Below are 18,503 nucleotides of genomic sequence, written 5' to 3'. Positions count from 1 at the left end.
GCCTTGCGAGCCTGTGGTGTAAGCCCCCGGAGGACATGGTGATAAAAAGTATGTGCACAGAGTCTGCCTCTTCCAATGATCCACCCTGGAGGTGTATTTTGTCACCTATTTAAGAAATTGAATCCAAACTGGAAACAGTGCATGAGCCTCCCTTAAAATAACAGCCTTCCTTTTACCATGCCACAGGCCTCCCTGACCTGGTGGTTAAGTGACTAAAGACAAGGTCAGCTGCTCCGCCTGAGGAAGGCCTGATTAAAGGCAGGGCTGAGCACCAGACCGGGTACTAATCCCAGCTCTGCTTAGAATTGGGTGTGTCCATCAGCAAGTAACCAGCTCGGCTTCTGTTTATTTAGGTGTCATTTTGAGGATTTCCAAATGTTACTAGAAAACATGACTTCTCTTATCTTACTGTGGTGCCTTAACTTCTTAAGTTAGAAAAAGACCTAAACACAAAATACAGGAAGGATCTGTTTTCCTCTTTTTACAGCATCCCTGTGATTTGAGATAGGCTTGAGATTTCTTCACGGAGGAATTGCGGGTGTGAAATAACTGGCAGTGTCAGCGGGTTTCTTCTGAAAAGTGAAGCATCTGTTTTCATTACAGCGGTCCCACAAAATTCTTGAGCGATCACTCCCCATTTGGGATACTTTTTTATACTGAAACTTAGTATGACTTATTTGAAACCACATATAATCAGGAATACATATAGTACATGTCATATGTCATGCAGAGAACGCACTGTTATAAAAGTTGCAGCAAGAGCAAGGTCACAAAGGAGCCATGCCTTTGACATTGCTGGTGGCATCCAGGACGCGCACCTGCCAGCAGTTGGGGACTGAAAGCTTCAGTCTGTTGTTCGGCAGTGGTGTCCACTACGATTCCGCTTTGCCATGTTTCTGGACAGGCTACCTGGCCATTCAACTTCTGAATCTTGTTCCATGGGCCTGACCTGTGGTGGCACAGTGGATAAAGCGTCGACCTGGAAATGCTGAGGTCGCTGGTTTGAAACCCTGGGCTTGCCTGGTCAAGGCACATATGGGAGTTGATGCTTCCTGCTCCCCCCCCCTTCTCTCTCTATCTCTCTCCTCTCTCCATCTCTCTTTCCTCTCTAAAATGAATAAATAAAATAAAAATAATTTTTTTTAAAAAAAAAAAGGTGAATCTTGTTCCATGGCCTGTCTCAATAATGAGAATGGGTCTGTATTCTTGAAAAAATTCCTTTCCTCCTTAAATCAGCTCAAGTTAGTTTCAGGCTTCAAGCTGGCAGCCAAGAATTTTGCTTTAGAAATGTTCTGGAAGTATAGTATTAGTCGTGAGCTACAGTGATATTAAAGCTTTTTTTTTTTTTTTTTTTTGCTTATTTAGCTTCTAATTTTTTCCCCCCCATCAAATGAGAGGTGAGGAGGCAGACAGGCTTTCACATGCACCCAGACCTGGATCCACCCAGCAAGCCCCCTACTGGCTGGGGGACACTCTGCCCATCTGGAGCTTCCCCTTTGCTGCTTCTTGACAGAGTCACTTTAGTGCCCCAGGCAAGGCCATGGAGCCATCCTCAGCGCCCTAGGCCAACTGGCTCTAACCATTTAAGTCATGGCTGCAGGAGGGGAACAGAGACAGGGAGAGAAGAGGGGGAGCTGGAGAAGCAGATGGTCACTTCTCCTGTGTGCCCTGACCGGGAATCAAACTGGAACTTGCATAATTTATTAATTATAATCAATGTAATTTCTGTCACATAGTATTTATGTGCTTTAAATATATATTTCATTAAACTCTTGGAGCTACAGATTTAACACAAAGTTTATAGCAAAACCCACATCTGTTATCAAACCCATCAGCTGACTTCACTTTTCAATTTAAATATATATGTTACATGCATTCTGTGAGAACTGTTGGCAAGTCAATCTACCATGAACCTTGAAGTTCCCCCTGCATCCTGGGTATGCTTCAAATGCAAATTCCTGATTGCTCTTTCCTGGGCCAATTGGTTGTCCCTTGAAGCTCAATTTCTAGGTAAACAGTTGTATAGTAATACAAATTTTGCCGTTCTCTTAAAACTATTTCAGTGTGTTTCAGTGATTTTCTGTTGTTGATTTGCTCATCTGTGTTTAAGGGCTTTTTTTTTTTTTGAACCCCTATCTATGTGTGGCAGGCCTGAAATGCTGGGGAATTAGCACTCTTAGGACGCAGTCTCAGCCCTCTTCAGCCAGATAGGGTAATTCAGGTGAGATATCTCCAGGTGTTGAACATTGTAGCTGGCTTAATAGTGCACCTGTCATTGGTTGCCTTCCTTTCCTTGTAACACTTCTTTTCTCCTTTACTATTTTTCCCTAAATAAACCTAATGCACTTTCCCTTAATGCACTTGAATTCTTGCCTCAGGGACTGTTTCTAGAGGTGACCCAAACTAAGGTAGAGATCTTGAATACTTCTTCCTTTCAAAGGTATCCTGTCTTGAGTTTGAGGGTATCCGTAGCCTAACCCCAATTCTTGTCATCATGTGATGTCACCAGATCATCCTTTACATGAGGCAGAGGAGGTTATGGGGCTTCTGCCCCTCCACAGACCTACGCAGGCCTCTTCAAATATCCCTAGCTAAGTCATTGCTGCTGCTACCAAAGTTGGTTTAAAATGTGTTGTTTACTCAAAAACAAATACCTGTCTCTGGTGGAACATAACCAGGTTGCTGCACCGAAACTTCAGTTTGGCTCAACGATGTAGCAAGAAATGAAGCACAGAAGTGACTCAGTTATCAGCCGATAGCACAACAAGGATTTATTCAGTGATGTTAGGGTGAACTGTGGGGTGTCCCTCATTGCCTAGAATGCTATAAATGTACAGAGTAAGCCCACAGTGCAGACCTGTTCTGACCTGCTGATTCCTCCCTTTGGGAGGATGAGATCCCCAACTCTGGGTAAGCCTAGTTATTGGAACCACTAGTTTATATCCTAATCTCATGTCTATCTTTTGCCCTGCTTGCTTAGTTTCAAATGCAAGCCAAAGTGAAGCGCCATTGGGTAAGTCTGAATTGCATTCTGACCCCAAGCTGTCCAGCCTATGGTCTGGGATAATGAGGTGCCACCAATAAACCTATGAATCCCCTAAACATTGGGCTCTTCAGGTAAACATTTGACAAATCTGAGTTCTCCTTCCTGCCAACACTGCAATAATCTAGTTGTGGCATTCAGGGTCCGTGGTGATTTTGGTGTAAATGAAGGTTTCAGCTACACATGCCCCTTTCCTGGAGTAACTGGATATGGGATGATGAACCTGCGTGGGCCTGGAACTTGCAGAATAAGTCACTCATGTTGGCATTTCCAGTAGTAGTGAAATATCCAAGCAAACTCCTTCTCCATTCTTCCTTAAGTCATGTTGGGGCTCTGGCCAGTTGTCTCAGTGGTAAAGCATCTGCCTGGTGTGTGGATGTCCTGGGTTCAATTCCTGGTCAGAGCACACAGAAGAAGAGACCATCCCTCCACTCCTCCCCATTCCCCTTCTCTCTCTCTTTTTCTTTCTCTCTCTCTCTCTCTCTCTTCCACTCCAGTATTCAATTGGTTCAAGCACATTGGCCCCAGGCGCTGAGGATGGCTCTGTGGAGTCTCCACCTCAGGTGCTAAAAATAGCTCAGTTGTGAACATGGTCCCAGATGAGCAGAGCATTGGCCCCAAACAGGGTGGCTGAGTGGATCCCAGTCAGGGTACATGTGGGAGTCTGTCTCTCTATCTCCCTTCCTCTCACTTGGAGAAGGGGGGAAAATGAAGTTTACCACTCTAATGAAGAACATGTATATTTATATCTATATATAGCTAGCCGCCATAGGATAGCAGGAGGACAAGAATGCAGTGGTGTTTGTTAACAAATATAATAGTTAACTGCTGCGAACACGATCTCTCTTTATATATAGCTAAGCTTTTTAGTCCCATTGTGGTTAGAACTTCTTGCTGCTTTAGGTTGCCAGGGTAACTGGGTATCAGGAAAACACTACTAGATAGAGAACCATATTTCCTGGCCATTATCAGTTCTACAGATGTTTGTTGATGGAGCAGAGGGCCAGACACTGTGATGATCATTGGTTATCCAAAGCTGCTCTTGAGTTTACACTATAATGGCATCGCTTCAAAAGTAAATAGAAGTAGGGAGGAAACCTATTCTCCCTGTAGGTTTGCGTTGGCAGATACAAGAATGGAAATATGCACAATTAGCTCAAGTTTTAATGGCAAGATCTGGATGGAAACAAGGAAATTGGGAGGATCCAGTTTTAGCACTTAGTAGATTATTCTGTGTCCAAGAGGTGGAGGGAGAGGCAGACATCTGGGGCCGGTTAGGAGGGGGAATGAATCCAGTTTAGAAGATTGATCTAAAATTTCCAGGTTGGTTTAATAATCAGTTATGAATTTAATGCTGTCTCTTGCCTGAGTCAGTGGTATGGGTTGCCCAACTTTGACCTAGAAAAGTTTCATGGTATCTCTCAGTCATTTCATTTTTTTGGCCAGTTCTCTTAATTATGCCACTGTCTTCCCAAGGCTCTGCTGTGGCTTCTTACCTGCTGAGGGGTAGGTTTAAGTCCACCCCAGGATGCCTGTACTACTTTATCCTGAATCGTCACACTCCAGTCTAGCTAGTTTATTCAAATCCAGTTTTTCTAGTTTTCAACCTAATTTGCACAAACTGTTTATAAAATCTGAAAACTTCTAACATGTTTCCCATCATCACAGTGTCTGGCCCTCTGCTCCAACAGTGAACATCTGTAGAACTGATAATGGTCAAGAAATATGGTTCTCCGTGTAGTATTTTTCTGATACTCGGTTACCTTGGCAATCATTAAGTTATCCTGAGAAAAGACAAACATTAAAAGAAATGTCTGTAAATTGCACTGATAAAATGGCCTTGATTCTGCCTAACCAGTGGTGTCACAGTGGATAGAGCATTGACCTGGCACACTGAGGTTCCAGGTTCAAAACCCAAGGTAGCTGTCTTAATCATCAATTTGAGTACAGAGTTGCTGGCTTGAACACAAGATCATTGTCATGATCCCATGGTCACTGGCTTGAAGCCCAAGGTTACTGGCTTGAGCAAGGGATCACTGGCTTGGTTGAGGTCCCCTGGTCAAGGCACGTATGAGAAGCAATCAATGAGCAAATAAAGTGCTTCAACCATGAGTTGATGTTTCTCATCTCTCTCTCTCTTGCTCTCTCTCTCTCTCTCTCTCTCTTTCTGTCAGATATACACAGAAATCTGGCCTTGATTCAGTATTACATGACTGATAAACTGAAATCATGCATGTGTTATTACCTCCATCCTAATTTATACTTAGTTTGTGAAAAGAAAGAAAAACTTAGTGGATAGCTAAGAGCTATAAAAAACTCCCAAATCTCTGTCATTAAACAAAGTTTATTTCTTATTCACCTAGAGTCTGATGTGGTTTGAGCAGCTCCTCTGGATAGGCAACTCCTAATAAAGGCTCAGGGATCTAGGATTCTGACATCCTTAACATTTACCATCATAGGTAAGATATTTTAAAAGGCTGTACCTTGATGTGGTCTTTATCACTATGCTCAATATCCCATTGCCTAGAACTGAGTCACAATTCCCTAATCAAACTGCACTGGAGGCTAGGAAATGTAGTTAACCTGTGTTCCTGGGAACAGGAGAGGAACTGGTGGACATCTGCCCTGTCTGTGCTATGTTTCAGAAAGCCATTAAAAGATTTGGTTAGAGACCTTGCTTACAGTCACACACATACTCACTGGTAGAACCAGTCCAGAACTCAGGCCTCCTGCATTATCTCCCTTTATTGACTGGGAGGCTTTTGGTTGAAAATAATGGGAAACCTGAACCAAATTTGATTAAAAAGAAAATAATACGGAGGTATGTATAGATTTCATGTAACTGAATTGCCTACAGACTGTTCTGATTTTAGGCCATTGGGAAGTCTTGAGTTATAGGGTCATGGTGGCATAGGGACACCAACACCATGTTGATTCTTGCAGCTTGTCCCCCTCCTGGACTCATTTTCATGCTAGATCACCTCACGAGGGCCTTAATGGACCTCACATTCTTCTAACGTTGTAAGCTGAAGTTTCTAAAGCTCCCACAGAAGAAAATGGAAACTTTATTCATAGGAGTCCTTAGAAAATCTCTGGCATTTCATTAGTTAAAATGTGATACATGCCCATCCCTGAACCAGTCACTACAGTCAGGTGGAGATGCTCTGCTGAACTTAACCTGGGGGCGGGCCTATCCTTTCTGTACATGGCTGCTGGGTACTGGAAATAGGTGAGTTCTATTGGAAATGAGGTTCTTTAGGTTGGAAAGAGGAAATAGGTGCTAAGGAAGGAGTCTTCCTTAAACTGTCTTTAAAACAAATGCAACAAAGTTCCACTATTAAGGAACCTAAGTAGCTCATAGATCCAATTGTACTGAGTTGAATCATATTCTCTACATATACCTATAGTACCTAAAATTTTATTTTTTTCATTTTGAATTTGCTTGAGGTTTTTTTTGATTTTTGGGGGTTTTTTATGTAACCATGAACTTAAGTTTGGAAATAAAGATTTAAAGACATACAGTACTTACTATTGCTAGCTTTTAGTGAGATGTCCTAAAAGTACTATGGTTCAGAATGTAATATATATTATTTCTAGGGACTTGTGCTAACAGACTTCCTGGACAAAGAGCATTACCCAGGGCTACTGCTAACTCAGAGGTCAGAGAAGCTTTCCCAAGGCTTTTCTTACTGTATTGTCTGTCTCTGATCAGCTCCCTACATTTTCTTCCTTTTTTTTTTTTTTTTTTTTTTTAACGGAGACAGAGAGAGATGAGAAGTATCAATCATCAGTTTTTTGTTGTGGCATTTTAGTTGTTTATTGATTGCTTTCTCATATGTGCCATGACCAGGGGGCTACAGCAAACCGAATAACCCCTTGCTTGAGCCAGCAACTTTGGGCTCAAGCTGGTGAGCCATGCTCAAACCAGATAAGCTCGCATTCAAGCTGGCAACCTTGGGGTCTCGAACCTGGGTCCTCTGCATCCCAGTCCAACGCTCCATCCACTGCGCCACTGCCTGGTCAGGCACATTTTCAAATAACCTCTGAAAATACCCTTTTGTACCTTTGCCTACAAACCCCGAAATTCCCCACTCTTCTATTTTTTGTAATACTTTCAGACATTTTACTACATCTTAGGATACTTAGTGAATAGAATGAGCTGTACAAAATAAACATTTTGTTGTCATTCCAAAAGAGCTATATCATTTTATGTCTCAGAAAATGTTTTAAAACTCACCACCTACATAGTAATAAATGGAATAATGATAGCCATGTAAATACACCATCAGAATCTTACAGAATTTCATGAAAGACACACTAGATTATTTTGAAGAGAATTGGTCTCATTTTAAAGATATTATCATAAGGAACATTCCAGATAAACACCCCATATTTTCTATAGTCCTTTTTATTTCTTTTAGAGGTTGAACTAGCATTCACATCAGGGTTTGCTGAATCAGAACGGTGCTGATATTATAACATGATAATACCTTTGCAATCTTCAGTGACAGGCCAGGATTGCATGGGCTTACATGAGATAGAAAACAACATGAAATGTTTTAGCAGCTATAGTAGTAATAAATGGTGGTGTATGTATGTAGAGCTGTAATGAAACCAATGAATTATTAAATATTTTTATTCTTAATGGTTATTTTTACTTATGTCAAATAGGTATAGAGTGGGTTGCTAATTAATGGGAGTAAGATAAAAATAAAAATATCCTTTAAAATAAATTTCAGTAAAGAAGTGAGTTTATTTTGAAAAAATAAACAGTGACATTAGGTTTGTCCTCAGCTACAGTAAAAATCATGGAAGTGGTACAGGTATGACTGAGATTTGGGAATGCTGACTCTGCCCTTCAGCATGTGCTAATGGACTTGTAAATAGGAATGAAATGTTACCTTCTATATGGAGGTGGTCCTAGCTGTCCCCAAAGAGCTCCACAAGTTAAAGAATAACAAGTAGTTGTGCATTCAGTGCAGAGAAAAGCAGAACCGTCTTAAAGAGATGCTCCTGCTCCTAGGCAGAAAGGTGTTGACATTTGTGAGGAAAGGATTTGTGCTTTAGAAGAAGTATGATTAGAAATAAAGGTGTAGAAAAAGGAAATTTGTGAGAGCATCCCTTCACCTGAACACAGAATGTTCTGCCCAGCTGATTCAAGAAGCCACTTGACAAGGATATGGCATTGTCACATGGAAGCCATTGTCTTGACACATCCCCATATGGTAACTACTTGTTCCACTTCTTTGTTTCCCAAACACCCTTGTCGCAATTGGACTCCCTGGTCAGGCTGATATATCTGGACTCCTTGGCAATTCCACTCCTTACTGTAAGTAAGTAAAGCAGCCTCAAGTGCAGTCTGATGAGTTTGTTAGTGGGAGTCACATTAGTGAGATTAAGTCTCCATGTCTGAAAGGTTGAAGGACTGATCCTGGGCCAGGAGACTGTATCAGGCACATGCTCACTTTCGAGGATCTGTCTGGGTAAACAGCATACCCTGCAAATCCCTAGGTCTCATGGCTCACCTTTTCTCAACTTCTTCAACTCCACTTTTCATGTTAGCTGTGATTTAAAGCAAGCTCTTCATGTTATTATTATGCGTATTAACATATGAAATACTTTGAAAAGGTTCCCATATGGAAAAAAAGATTTTATTTCTGATATTTACTTTTGACAATATAAGAACTCACTGGTTTGCAAAAAAAAAAAGAGGGGGGGGGGCTTATTTGAATACCCACCTGGCCTGAAATTGAAGAATCAGGCAAATTAAATATTTCTCATTCAGATGACTGTGTGTTTTTTTCTTCTTCGTTGCCAACTTTTTTGAATGAGCCATTTGCTCTCACTGCCTCCACTCCTTCAGTGCTAAGTCTTTTCTCTCCACCCCCCACCATCTGGCTCCCAATCCCATTGTTCTGGTGAAACTTTCTCTGAAGTTTTCTGACTGATAATAGACAGGGCTATTAATCCTCATTCTACTTCACTTGTCTACAAAGTTAGAAGGTATTTTTTATGCCCTTCTTTGGAAAACATACCTTTTTTTTTTCTTGATGTCGGGGACCTGTGTCACCTTTTAATTTCCTCCTGACAGCTAATACCCTACCCTTCCCTCTCTTCTGGTATCTTTAAATGGAGGCTCCTTTTTTTTTTTTTTTTTGGTAAAAGAAATACAACATGGCAGGTAAAGCTTCTTAATCATTCCCTCTACTTTCTATTCTTTTATTCTAAAGTTGTATATTATTAGTATACTTATTTGTATCTGCTTGCAATGTACATACATTATTTTATGTTTTAAAATTACACATATATGCTGTATTATTATAGCATCCTTTGTAGCTTTCTTTTACTGAACATTATGTATTGAGATTTATCTATGGTGATGTTTCTAGATTTGGTTCATTTATTTTAATGTTTCTATAACCTTTTGTTTATGAATTAATGAGAGTTTCAAGCACCCTTTAAATACAGACTTTTTAAACTCAGACTATTCTTAGGGCAGTTTTGGGTTCACAGCTAATTCGAGGGAGTGGTACAGAGATTTCTCATATACATTGCACCCACACATACATAACCTCCCTCTTTGTCAACATTTTCTACCAGAGTGGGGCATTTGTTACAACCAATGCATCATAGTCACCCAAAGTCCACAATTTACATTACTGTTCACTTTTGGAAAATATATAATGATATACCCACCATTACAATATCAGATAGAGTAGTTTCACTGTCCTAAAAATCCTCCGTGCCCCACCTGTTCATCCCTGTCTACCCAACCCTCAACGCCGCTGATCTTCTTATTGTTTCCATGATTTTGTCTTTCCCAGAAAGTCATATAGTATGTAATATTTTCAGGTTGGCTTCCTTTACTTAGTAATATGTATTTAAGGTTCTTCCACATCTTTTCATGGTTTGATAGCTCGTTCTGTCTTAGTGCTGAATAATATTCCATTTGCTGGGTATACCACAATTTGTTGTTTGCTTTTATCCATTTGCCTACGGAAGGACATCTTGGTTGCTTTTAAATTTTGACAGTTATGGATAAAGCTGTTGTAAGCATCTATGCAAATTTTTGTGTTCACACACATTTTCTACTCCTAAATACAGGCTTTTAAGAGATAGTTTTGTTTTCTTTACATTTCCTTAAGTGATTTCATCTATTATCATAGCACCAGCTGTCAATTATAGGCCAATGAACTCCATAACTTCATTAGCCTTCGAAATCAATTTGAGGACAATTTGAACACACTCCATGCATATTTCTTGTAGGAATTGAATTTGTTCAAAATGGAAATCATTATTATTCCTGGAAACTTTCACTTCTACTGCTACCACTCTCCCAGCCAGCAAAAATAGACAACTTGCAATAATTTTTTTTAACTATATCTAATTTTTCTCATTATCTAATTTGTTATTGAGTCCTTCTGATTCTGTACGTAGAACACCTCTCAATTTTTCTCTTTCCACATTCACTACCATTGGCTTAGACTAGGCCTTTATCATTTTTCTCTTAACTAACAGGATTACCTTCCAATATTTTTCATGCATCTAGTTTGATTTGTTCCCACTATTAGTTATTCTTCATCATGCTGCCAAAGTTATCTTTCTAAAATAGGGGCTGGTAAATTTCTCTGTAGGCTTTGAGGGTCATAGGGTCTCTGTGGAATCCCTTCAGCCCTACCATTGTAGCATGCTGGTGTCCATAGACAGTATGTCAATGAACATATGTGGCTGTGTTTCAATGAAATTTTGTATATGAAACCAGTCAACAGACCCAGGGGCTATAGTTTGCTGATCCTTGTCCTATAACAGAACTTGGATCATGTGTTTCCCCACCAATGCCTTTCCATTGTCTCTAGAACATAATGTTCACCATTCTTCTAAATCTGGCATCATCCCTAATTTAACTCCTATTAAATTGCCTCAATCTCTGGAGTTCTCATCTGTATTCTGAAGTGTTCCTGGTATCTCTTCATTTGGTGAAAATGAGAAGATGGTCAATTGGTAAGTAGACTTGGGGATTTGGTCATGGGAGGATGAGAACACTTCTGATAGGCCAATGTTCTCAATAAACTATGGCCAAGAATACCTGCTAAGAGATTAGGTGGGAGAAATTGGGTAGGAGATGAGGAGAGAGGAACCAAATCAATATGTCATCCTGGGGAGCAGAAAAGTAAACTTACTAGAGAAATGTAACAAGATTTCTGGGCCATAACAATGTTCAAGCTGTTGGAGGAAAGCCAAAGCACCGAGTAACTTACTGTTCCCATACTGAGGAAGTGAAGGTCAAGGCTAAGCACTTGTGACTGAAAGCAGTCACGTCCAGGGAAGGCCCAAGGACATGGGTGTTTAGCTCAACCAGAGCTTTGTGCAGGTCAGGAATCAGACAGCAGATGGTGCTATGTCTCAGAAAGGATAAGAGAAATCTAGTCAGTTTTGTAAAACTAAATAATAAAATTGTACACTGTATTCTGCTTGTTAGTTTCTTATTCAAGAAGACATATTTCTGCTTAATAAATTGGATAGCTGATCTAAGTCACCTCAATCCTGGAGAGATTGGGGTCTTCCACTTGCAGTATTGTTGCTGCCTCATTCCATTGCAGCTCCTCTTCATGAAACCCTAAACACTAACAACACAAATGGTAGCCTAAAATTATGAATTAAAAGTGAAAGTAGTGTTCTGGCTGGATAGCTCAGTTGGTTAAAGCATCATTCCAAAGCACAGAGGTTACTGGTTTGATCCCTGGTCAGGGCACATACAGGAACAGATTGATGTTCCTGTCTCTCTCTCTAAATCAATAAAATAAACATTTTATATAAAAAAACTGAAAGTAGTGACCTGATTGTATGATTTCTGTGGTTACTAATACTTTCCTGTCTAGGTGCAAACAAGGGAAAAGTCTGTAGCTGAGGTTATACATGGATTGGTATTTTGTACAGTGAGCTCAATTGAGGGAAAAGAGGAATTGGGAGTTGAAAGTATTTGCAAAAGGCACTATGTTGGTGATCATGGACTCTGTGCTGAACAAGATGGGGATGATGAGAGGAGGGACTGCTGGATAAAAGTGGATGGAAGGATCAGATGCCCACATCATTGAAGGACTGTATGTTTGTATGGATTGCTTGTATCAGTGAACTGAATGCGTAGGATGCTGTAATAGGTAACAAAGATTTTTCTACCTGGAATTTCTGAAAAGGTTTGTATTTTTTTTAACAGATGTAAAGGTTCAGGCTATGCCCATAAAATGTTTGGGCAATTGAAATGGAAAAGGGAAATGCCAATGGAATATGGAAGTCAGAAATGAGAAGCTAGGGCTTTTTAATGGTCATCCACTTATGTGTTGAAATTTCTGAGGACAAAAGAAGGGAACCTGGTGGAATGGGAAACTGCCAGCAACAGACTAGTGAGTGAGGAGGTGTGACTGGAAGAGTGTAAGAAGGTGTAAGGAACTGGTATATCCAGATGACATTAAAAAAACAGATTTTTTGCTGGAGGGAAGGGGTGAGATAATTTGGAAGTAGCAATGGGGAGAAAGAAGTGCACCTATCTCACCTGGCCCTGATGGTCAATGCTCACTCTGGGCCTAGGTAGGTTCCCACTGCTGACCGCAGATTGTGTTCACAGGAGACACTGAAAGGGTTTGTTTCAGAAGTGAAAGAAGTAGAATAAACACAACTTGTGGGTTAAGGGTTTGTGAGGAAATGGCTTAAGCTGACACTGCAGATCAGTTAGGGGCACAGGGAGGTAAAGCGTGATGGAGTGGTACTGTAAGTCTCACCTTGTCATGTTCTTGATGTGTTCGTCTCAGACGTGAAGTTACGATGTGGCATCAGGACTAATAGTTTTTGTTTTGTTTGTTTTTCTCAGCAGCTGAGTGTTCTAGAACTGTCTTCCACAATTAGCTCCATTACTTTGGACAAAGTACTAAATCTATGAAAATTTTAATTCTTCTATATAGCGAGGAATTGGTTTAAATCATTTATTGAATTTCTTCAGGCATTTTAAGTATCTGGTATAAAGAAATGAGGTCCTGCCACTGGTAAGTTTGTTATTAGAAATTCATCTTGCAAATCAGTAATGCATCAGAAGCTAATAGGAAGAATGAGAAATATCTGCAAGTTTATACATCTGCTACATTTCGCTTCAAAGGATATTAATGATCTCAACAAAACAGAGATAAAGGACAGAACAATTAAGCATATTTTATAGATATTTGGTTATCATTTCCTCATGAAGTAAATACACTTTGTAATTCCTAAATATGAATTAGTAATAGATTTGTGATATCTCAGATGTTAATTAGTAAAGTTAAAACTGAATTGCCAACTCATATCTCTCACCTTCCTTCCAGTTTTTTGTTTCTCTCATTCAAAACATATTATTAGTTAACTATATTGTTATTATAAAAGTGGGACAATGCATGACTGAGGAACTTTAAAGTATACAATCATAATTGATGACGGCAATGAATTAGTGAGGATGTTAATTTAATCAGTAATGAAAATGCTTTCTCACAATTTTTTTAATATTTAGACTAATTTTTTATTAGTTCCAGAATGTGCCACCTGGCATGCAGATTTTGAACTGAAATTAACTAAAGCCCAGGAAACTCAGGAAGAATTTTTTACTTCCCCTTTCTCTTAAAGAGATTCAGATCAAGAATGAGCTGCTTCAGGAGAAGGAGAACCTTGGCATAATTACCTTAAGCACTTCCACCCCAGCATGAGTCAGGAAGACTCCAAGCGCATTTACTAGATTAACCCATGTCCCATGGCCTCTGAGTTGCCTAGCAGGAACTAGTCTGTCATGTGTTTCCTTCTTCCTTAACTACCTGTAAGTCACCCAGTCTCAAATCTGAAATCTAATACCTTGTCCCCCCTTTTGTCCTTTATTCAAAATGTCATATATGCTCCATGTCCTTGCTGTCTTTGGAATTTTCATGTTTATGTGAGTTCCCCTTGTGCACAAATTTACATTTCTGCTTTCCCCTGTTAATCTGCTATGTGTTGTTTGAATTATTTGACCAGCCAGAACTAAGGAAGATGTTTTCCCAGCCCCAACTAATACTAACCTGCTTGGCTGATTTGATTAGTCAATTCAGTCAACTCTGTAACCACACTAATAACTAACTGGTTAAAAACAGCTTATTTCAGTCCAAATTGTGGGACAACTTTGGGTCCAATCAGAGGATGAATCCTCCTATATGAGGAGCTAGTCTCCAGGTCTTCCTATTCAGCTGGATTATGCATCCTGGGAGGTGTTTTGTTGAATGTCTTTTTTTTTTGGGGAGGGGGTAAGGCAGGGACAGACAGACAGGAAGGGAGAGAGATGAGAAGCATCAACTCAGTTGTGGCACCTTAGTTCATTGATTGCTTCTCATATGTGCTTTGACCAGGGGGCTCCAGCTGAGCCAGTGACCCCTTGCCCAAGCCAGCAATCTTGGGCTTCAAGCCAGCAACCTTTGCACCCAAGCCAACAACCATGGGGTCATGTCTGTGATCCAATGCTCAAGCCAATGACCTCAAGGTTTTGTACCTGGGTCCTCAGTGTCCCAGGCTGAAACTCTATCTACTGCGCCACCACCTGGTATAACTTAGAGAGCAATTTTTTAACCAGTGTGCCACAAAAAATTTTAAAATATGCAATACCTGTCAATTTAGTCAGAGGGACTGACCTGTTTCCCCTTAGATTGTCAAATTAAAAGTTAACACCAGCCAACATAACAAAAGCTGTCCAGAGTTAATGAATCAAAATTATACCTATTTTTTTTGTCAAATCGGCAAAAATCTATATTTTTGGTGTGCTGCAGAATTTCAGTAATTAGTTTATGTGTGCCATGAGATGAAAAAGGTTGAAAATCACTGGCTTAAGACTTTTTAAGGAGAGAGGTCTCTAAAGGAAAAAGCAAAATATCTTGAGTTTGATGGGAAAAGACATTGTGTAAAATCAAAGGGGTTAATGTGGACATTTTATATTCATTAGATATTCCTTATTTACAAATAAAAACACTGTCTATTGGAACTGAAAACATTATACATGTGAATTAATTTCACTGATTTAGGAAAAAAATTAAAAATTGAAGTATTTTATTAGTTGGAAACATTTGCTTATGTATGAAAGTGTTTCAGAAGTTTCTTTATCTTGTGATATTGAATGTAATTTTAAGTTGTTGTATTTGAGAAACATGGCATATACCATATTTTCCCATGTATAAGGTGCACCCTTTCGAAAAATTTGGGGTCTATAAACTAGGTGCATCTTATACAGTGATTATGACATTTCAAATGCCATAGATGGAGCTGAGGAAGAAGCAGTATATGAAGACAGTGATTTGTCATCAGACGCAGATGAGGACAAGCTAATGGATGGGAGTTTTGACAGTGATGAGAAGTTGTATGAATTTTATGATGCATAAAACTTGAGTTCAATAACTTTTATGTAATACATTTCTTTTTCAAACTTCGGGCTCAGAAATTAAGGTAAATCTTATACATGGGAGTGTCTTATACATGGGGGAAATATGGCAAGTTCATCATAGGTTTTGTACCTATAGTTTGGGTAATTGGCCACTAGATGGCAGGGCTGGATTTGAGTAAAGGTCACAAGGCTAATAAACAAGCATTCCATAAGTACAGAAAATTGAAAGAGCCAACACATGGAATTCATTACAGTACAGTTTAAAAGTACAAGGGAAGCACATACTTATGTATTAGGATTTTTTATACTTAATTACATAAAAGTATAAAATTTTGTATACTTAATTACATTTATACTTAAAAAGTATATAATTATAATTTATACTTAAATTATATAATTTATACTTAAAAGTATATAATTTATACTTAAAAATTATATACTTAAAAAGTATATAATTTTGTATACTTAATTACATTTTTTATACTATATTACATAATCTTCATCACCAAAGAGATGATAGTTTTGTAGCCAGAAATACGTACAGGGTCTTTTTGTGGGTTATTTTTAAGCACTGTAATAAAATGTAAAATCCTATACAAATATTTTATTTCAAAGTGTAATGGGAATGTAGGACCTATCACAATTAATTTAGCCTGTAATAATGACATTGAGGCAAGGAGTTTTTAAAAAGTTATAGATAAAGTAAGAGTCTGAGAACTCATCCATAAAACAAAACAAAGAGATAACTTTCTTATACACTGGCAATATATATATATTTTTTTTAAAAAAAGGCTCATTCCTGTCTAATCCTTACTTCTAATCCAGTGGTTCTCCACCAGGGACAATGTTGCCTTCTATAACATAGTTGGCAATATCTGGAGACATTTTTGGTTGTCACAATTGGGGAGAAGGTGCTAAGTGCTAATGGCATCTAGAGGGTAGAGGTCATGGATGCTGTTAAACAGCCTACTACTCACAGGACAGGCTTCCACAATAAAAAAAATGTAACTGGCCCAAAACATCAACACTAGCAAAGCATTGTAAATGTAGACAGATGCTCCAGAGGTTTAAAGATGGACTGGAGAGCACCAGTAAAAGTTTAGCAATGACTTCAGTTTGGAACGTGAATTTTTGTTTTTAAATCAGGAGCAGATGAAGTCTGGTATTTGGAAAGAAAGAGTAGAAACAATACCTTGGAGTAAAGGTTTTTAGGTGAGCCTATTCCACAGCATTTGTATACATACTGCTGGAGCTGGGACAACACAAGCTTGGTTTTGCCTTGGCAAATAAGGGTGAGAGGACATGGCAGAGTGGCCAGAGCAGGCACTGTGGGACGTTTGTTACCAGGACCCCATTGTTGGAGTCTGTTTGTTTGTGTACACTGGCCAGAAAGAAATACGTGAGCAGGAGTTTGTAGTATAGAAAGAAAAATAGTCTAATATTGAATTGGCCAATCCAGAGCATAGGGTGCTAATTCTCTGGAAGACCCTACACTCCAGTGCCATGTAGATTACAGAATATATAGGGAAAATCAAAGCCACTGTGGATCGGGTTCAGGGTCATGCTGGCCTTGATTGGTCAGAGATGAGGTAAAGGTAATAAATCATTTCTTCCAAGCTTTGAGGCTCTGCCCTGGTATTTCTTCATGTTCTGAGCTCTGTTTGGCATCTCTGTCTGATTTCATTGTAAAGTAACCAGGGAATTGTTGCCAGTATTGAGATTCATATGATTTGCACTGGTTCATCAGAACTGATACCTCATTTTTTGTTGAGTTTGGCAAACTGGTTGTTAAAATGGCACTTATAATTAGGGTTCACATTAAGGTGGGCACCTGGGCAGCCACTCAATGTGGAACTCACAAATTGACATTTCTTACTCTTTTTTAATGTTCATTTGCACAACAGCATATTGTAAGCACCCATAGTAATGTTCATTCTATCCATATGTGAAAAAAATTGCAAGTGAGGATGCCAATCAAAAAGGAATATGAAAATATTTTAAATAACAGTTTTGTTTTTTGTCCAGTGTTATTTAATATTTTTATTAATATTTTAAAACTTTCTTATAACAATCTAGTTTTGTGTACCTATTTTATTGTTCTTATTTAAGTATTAAATGCATGAAATAATAAACTGTCTTTTGCAATATTGCTTTTTATACTTAAAATAGTAATTATGGCAGAGAAACAGTTGTTAAATTATTTGATTCCCTCCACTGGTTCCACATTAGGGCTCAGGAGCTGAAACATAACTTAGGTCAAGATGTTATCTTTAGCCTTCCAGAGGTCAGATCATGTGACCATTAATCACCTCCAGCCTATTGTCTAATGTTGGTAGGGAGTTGCTGATTATGGCTTTGGGAGTGGGGTGAAAGCTAGATCTATGAGGGGTTAAGAGAGAGAGAGAGACTGAAAATGATTCTAGAGCCAGGATTCAAAGCTAAATTTAATTAAAGTCACAAGAACCCTTAATTTACATGCACACCAAGGTTTAGATCTCAGCTTTGGCATTTACGAGCTGGGTGGCTTGTTTTATTTTCTAAGTTTTTATTCCTTTAAAATAGGGAAACTTGTTAAAAGGATTAGAAATGTATGTTAAATGCCTAGGACATAAAAGGTGCTTCACAAATGGTATTTAAAGTTATATAGAGAGATGACGTCAGAGTAATGGTGCGGTAGGAAGCAATACCGATAAATCTCCCCCAAAACTCAACAAGATCTTCTACCAGAAACAGAAAAACCTATCTTTGGAGCCTCCAGATGTTTCTCAGTACACCTGAAGGTATGGTCGAGCGAAAAATTGGCTAAATATATAATCAAACCCCAAAGGAAATAGGGAGTAAGAAATGCTCCGCTTTCCTCACTAACCTAAATAGGGCTGCTTTCACTGGGAACTGAGAGTATAGAAACTAAGGTGGGCAAAGGGGGTGAATAGATCCAGGCTGCAGCACAAATGGCCAAACCAGGCTGTGGCATGGAGATCCAAGCCAAGGAAAAACTGTGCCTGTGGCAACCCAGTTAATACAAGCTAACACTCGCGCCAAACA

The sequence above is a fragment of the Saccopteryx bilineata genome, chromosome 2 (genome assembly GCF_036850765.1).
Source record: "Saccopteryx bilineata isolate mSacBil1 chromosome 2, mSacBil1_pri_phased_curated, whole genome shotgun sequence".
NCBI classification, from domain to species: Eukaryota; Metazoa; Chordata; class Mammalia; order Chiroptera; family Emballonuridae; genus Saccopteryx; species Saccopteryx bilineata.
This window is presented reverse-complemented; position numbering follows the sequence as displayed.